A 6,028-nucleotide genomic window follows, 5' to 3' on the forward strand; every position below is an offset into this window, starting at 1 on the left:
GTGGAAATAATTGTTTCTACAACTGGTATCTATTCTACTTGGTAACTACAGTTGAACCCCCAGTGGCGTGGTGGTAATGCGTTGGGAGTTCGAATCCCAGTCGCTGCCGCCTGGTGGGTTAAGAGTGGAGATTTTTCCGATCTCCCAGGTCAACTTATGTGCAGACCTGCTAGTGACTTAACCCCCTTCGTGTGTACACGGAAGCACAAGACCAAGTGCGCACGAAAAAGATCCTGTAATCCATGTCAGAGTTCGGTGGGTTATGGAAACTCGAAAATACCCAGCATGCCTACTCAACGAAAGTGGAGTGAGCTGACTATGCTCTAGAGTATAGTGTGGGGAACCCAAATGGGGAAACGACCTTACACGTAACCAGAAACATTCTGGAACGCTGAAGAAGAAGAACCCCCCTTTTAAGATCTCCAAAAATCTGAGAAAAAGTCTTAAATGGGAAGGAGTGCTAAAATGAAGAAAAATGTACAGAGGCTATGAACAGAAAAAGTAAGGTCTTAAAAAGGAGTCATTCTTAAATTGGGGGTCTGAAAAAGGGGGGGGGGGGGGGGGGGGGGGCGAGTTCCACCGGACATTTACTCGATTTACTTGATTAACATACCCAGAATAACCTAAGCTTATATCCTTTTCACAGCATATCAGAAAGCGGTTTCTTAAAGGAACCTGTTGATACATACAAGCTTTCGCAAATCTTAAAAAGAATTACCGTTAAAAGTCACTCCAAATCTATCTCAGCCATACTTTCTGGGTGCACAGCACTTTGTCATTAGCTTCTAAATCACAAATCATTTCTGGCAGTCTCTTAACTCATTGTCTCCCAGGTACGGATATATCCGTACCCAATCATATGGCTCTATCTGACCAGGTACAGATATATATATCCGGACACATAGTCATTACATTGCATCTGCTCTCATTCGGCACATATCCGCATTCTGCTCAGACTTGTTAGCTTCAGTCGCTTCCTGTAACGTCGATCTAACGCCTGCATTCCAGCGTATTGATACATAGTTGCTACACTTTCTTTCTTTCTTTATTTGGTGTTTAACGTCGTTTTCAAAGTTGCTACACAGTTACTACAATTCTGAGTGACCTGCTGCAGCACAGCTGGTCTCGGCTAACAAAAGCTTGGTCAACATAGGTGGGCTACAAAGTGTTAAAACCAAATGTTTTAAATTTTGAAGAAAACAAGTTTACATAAAAAAAAATTGCAACACTCCTGCTAGCACCTAAACATGGTGATTGCAGTACTGTAATACCAATTTATATCATGATTGAGCAAAAACACAAAAATAACCTGACAATGATTGGTAGCCTTCAACATTGTGCCTGAATACCAAGACAGATCGATGCAACACAAAAAGCATCTCACTAAAACGCATCACACATTACCATCACAACTACTTCCAGCTATTGGAGACATGTACTGTTCCAGTCATGGGAACCCCTGTTTTGCACTTGGAGTATTCTCAAACAAACTTGGTGTATTTTCAGAAAAATTGAGCGTACTCCACACAACATTTAAACATCCATGATTCAAACATGTTTCACACGCATCCGTTGCACCGTTAATTAAGTTTACCAATACATTTAAAACAAATGCTTCTTTCAATGGTTACTGACAAAAACATGTGTCAAAATACTGGATCAGCTTCAGGATGCGCTTGTGAAAAAAAGTAGTCCAGGAATTATTCTCATCATATTTTGTGTCCATTGACCGTACTGATCGTATTCTAGACAATCATGCGTACAAAATACGACAAAATCGTATGGGTTCCTTCTTCTTCTGCGTTCATGGGCTAAAACTCCCACGTACACTCGTGATTTTTGCACGAGTGGAATTTTACGTGTATGACCGTTTTTTTAACCCCACCATTTAGGCAGCCATACGCAGTTTTCGGAGGAAGCATGCTGGGTATTTTCGTGTTTCTATAACCCACCGAACTCTGACATGGATCACAGGATCTTTTTCGTGCGCACTTGGTCTTGTGCTTGCGTGTACACACGGGGGTGTTCGGACACCGAGGAGAGTCTGCACACAAAGTTGACTCTGAGAAATAAATCTCTCGCCGAACGTGGGGACGAACTCACGCTGACAGCGGCCAACTGGATACAAATCCAGCGCGCTACCGACTGAGCTACATCCCCGCCCTATATGGGTTCCCATGTCTGCTGTTCGCTTTTACCGTTACAGACCTCTCAAGGTTTTTACATGGAATAAGAGCATCTTAAGGATACATACCCCACAACATCAGCATGGCTGCTTTTTGTGCAGAGTGGGAATATTTTGCTGAATTTATTTATCAGATTCATATAGAAAGGCATCACTTCCAAATTTATTTCTACACAAAATTCCAGATTGTTGATTTTTGGCATGTGTTCAAAAGATGATTTCTGGAAATAACTCCTTCGGGTTTGTTGGTGTTGTGCAAGAGTGACCTTTTCTTGCAAAAGCTCTGACAAACAAAGGATTGACCAATCACTAGCGAGTGGTCTGTCAGAAACACCTAGACCGACAGACCTCTTGCTAGGGATTGGTCCATTCTTTGTTAGTCAGAGCTTATGCAAGAAAAGGTCACTCTCCCACAACCCATACAAACACAACAGAGTTATTTTCGGAATTTGTCTATTGAAAGACACTCTTATCTTGTGTAAAAAACCCACACAAATGGACCAATCTGTGTTGCTCAAATGATACCTTACACAAGCAGGAATGTAACTTTAAAAAGTTAGTTCAAGCATAAAACTCTAGAATTAACTCATGCACTGATTACTACTTAAATCTGTAACATGTATAACAAGCTTATAAAACAACCATGAACAAAAATCAAAACCAGCAATGTTTGTGACCGTATCGTCACTGCTCACAGTCGGTGCTCTGGTAATCGAACATCATCATACACAAGAACAAGAAATAAAACCATCAACCTTTGCTGAACATGAAATTTCAAATTGTGTTCCTCTCATAAACAATGCAGTATGAACACACATACACACACAAAATCAACAGCCAACAATCATGTAATACAGAGAAAAAATATGTTCAATCTTTGTATAAAACATAAAACATGGAGAACAACTGTTCAGTAAAACAGTAACAAAAACCACAGCCAACAATCTTGCAGAACAAAACAAAGGATACAGACAAAATGATGAAACAACACAGGTTAAAATCTACTTCTGCTCTAGTATATTGTTAAAGACATAAATACACCACACATGCATACAGTTTTACACAGATTGCTTCCACTCCACAAGCAAAAGTCCAACCACAAAGCATGCACACTTCTTTTTTTGGGGGGGGGGGGGGGGGTTCTCCTGTCCCCCCCCCCTCCCTTTTTCTTTAACAAATGGAATACTTCAACCTCCAGTTGATGGCAGTATATGTAGCAAAGATAATCAACCCAACCGTAAACAGCTGTCCTAAATCAAAATGAGAGGTGTGAACAAGAAAACCAAACCATCAACATCTAAACAACTAAATCAAAAAACAAGAAAGGTAGGTTGTTGGAACGTTTGCTAACATCGAACGCAGAAGAAGAAGAAGAAGGAACGTTTGTTATTGACAAAACAATACATTCACAGATATTTCAACAAAATGACTGTTGGTGGGATGAACAAAGCTGAAAAACAAAAGACAACAACAACCATCAACAACAACAAAGAAATGAAAGTTCACTTTGATTAAAACAAAGGGGGTAGGGGGGGGGGGGCAGCCTTTCTGTGGCACGCCGCTCTTTTTCACGGATTCTTTTACTGAGTACTACACTGCAGTTAACTGATGTAGCTCGATGCTACTGATTCTGCATCAGAACTTTTAACTTGTGATTAAAAAGCTGTCACAAAAAATCATATAAATTCATTTAGTTTTTCATTGTCAATGCATCATTGCAGTCATGATCTGTTCATGATATGTTAATTTTTCAAAATGATTATTCAATCAAGCTGAGGTCACAAGGTCAGGTTACAAGGTCAGTAAGTTGACCGGCGTGAAAAAAATCAAAATCAATTTCCATGTTACATTCATGATCGTGGGCAAGAAAGTGTTCAATGACAGATTGAATTTTAACAACATTGATATACAGGGGGATCTGCGATGAGAGGACACCCCAGGGACCAAGTACAAGTGTCCCTACATTGCAGGTGTCCTTTCACGATAGATATATTTTGGCAAAGTTAACGATAGATATATTTTGGCAAAGTTAACGGCAGATGTATTTTGGCAAAGTTAACGACAGATATAGGGTAAGGGTATCTAATTCCGACCAATTGAGATCATTGTTTTATTCTCAAGGCTCTAAATCGTAAAGTTTATCAAATATGTCTTGTCTGGTAAGACCGGCGTTTTCCGTACGCAATTCTTGGTTTAAATAGGTGCCCGTGTCGTTACTTTCCGTTATTAAAGAAGCGTTTGTCGGTAAACATTGGAGGTAGGTGTGGGAACCTAAATCCGACCGGGGGGTATCTAAATCCGACCGAAATCTACTCGGAACTAAATGACAGTAAACGTAATGTTTCTCTCCGGCTTGTTTTGAGCGTGTAGTTGGAGTAATGATCGTCCAGGATGAGGTGTTTGTGAATATCAAATCTCTTGTCCTTTTTCTGTCATCCCAACAAATATTGCTTGTTCCTAGATCTATCTATACAATGAATCAAGGTCATGTGATAAAGGCTAAATACGATTCTGTCAATTTTCTCTTACACCCAGCGTGGGCACACACACACTAACACACACGCAAACGCACACACTACACACACAAACACACAACTTCGTGACTTTCGTTGAGCGAAACACTCTATTACTATTAAGCTTACTGAGGCTTACATGCTCGCAAACACTGACAAGCACCCATCCACGCACTTGCGATGTTGGTGTCGATTCATCAGTTTAGCAAGACAAGAGTGCGCGCACCTGTCATGAAGTGGATGGAGTGGTTGCGGCTTTTACTTTATCAAAACAAGATTCACTGGACATTATAAATACACAATCTGATACCTTCCCGTGTTCATACGATTTTTCAAGAGTCATAAACGTAAACAATCAATGATTTTAATTGAATTTTGTACAGCGTTTTGCATTCTCTGCGAGGTGGTCAGATTTAGAATCAGATACCCACTCAAAAACTGGGTATCTAAATCCGACCGATAAGATTTTCTCCTTTTCGATTAAAAAGTGCCACAAGACTTAGTCCGAACTATCAAAATACACTTCCAAAAACACTTGGTAACATCCATTTCAATCAAACAGAACTCTGTTCATCAAGTTTTATTACCTTTTTGTAAGAAACGTATGACGTACTTTTTTGCTGCAAAGTTGCAGTTTCGCTCTGCGGGGAATCTGGCGAAGCAGACGACACAAGGCAAATTTTTGCGCCGCGGAGCCGATGACGCAAATCAACTCTCGTGACAAAACGATTGGTCCGTAAAGTCGCATCATCAACCTGTTCATGACTGGCCCGAGTATGAATGGAATTCCTTCTGTTGTGGTGACGTGCGCACATCGTCTTTGATGTGACTGGGAAAATCGGTCAGATTTAGGTACCCCAAAAATCGGTTGAAATTAGATACCTTTACCCAAGTTTAGCAAAGTTAACGACAGATGTATTTTGGCAAAGTTAACGACAGATGCATTTTGGCAAAGTTAACGACAGATATATTTTTGCAAAGTTAACGACAGATATATTTTGGCAAAGTTAACGACAGGTATATTTTGGCAAAGTTAACGACAAATATATTTTGGCAAAGTTAACGACAAATATATTTTTGCAACGTTACTGACAAATATATTTTGGCAAAGTTGATAGACAACCAGTCAACAGAAGGTGTCCTTTCATCGGAGGGGCTTTACATAACAGATGCCACTGTACATCTATCTGACAATCCTCAGTCTTAATCAGGGATTTTATGCATGTCTTCTCAAAGTAAACTGAAGTATGTCAATGTTGGGCTTTGAATTAGCCTTGATCAGGGTGTCAATCCCTACTGGTGACCTTCAAACTTCGAAGAAAATCAGATC

The 6,028-nt window shown here is 40.1% G+C and overlaps 1 protein-coding gene across 1 annotated transcript in view; it reads right to left on the bottom strand.

The window, feature by feature from the left end:
• The window catches only part of LOC138976059 (large ribosomal subunit protein eL6-like), a 137,435-nt gene that overhangs the window by 80,127 nt on the left and 51,280 nt on the right, over nucleotides 1–6,028 (bottom strand). The window lies entirely within an intron of this gene.

This window comes from Littorina saxatilis, linkage group LG9 (genome assembly GCF_037325665.1).
Source record: "Littorina saxatilis isolate snail1 linkage group LG9, US_GU_Lsax_2.0, whole genome shotgun sequence".
Taxonomy (NCBI): domain Eukaryota; kingdom Metazoa; phylum Mollusca; class Gastropoda; order Littorinimorpha; family Littorinidae; genus Littorina; species Littorina saxatilis.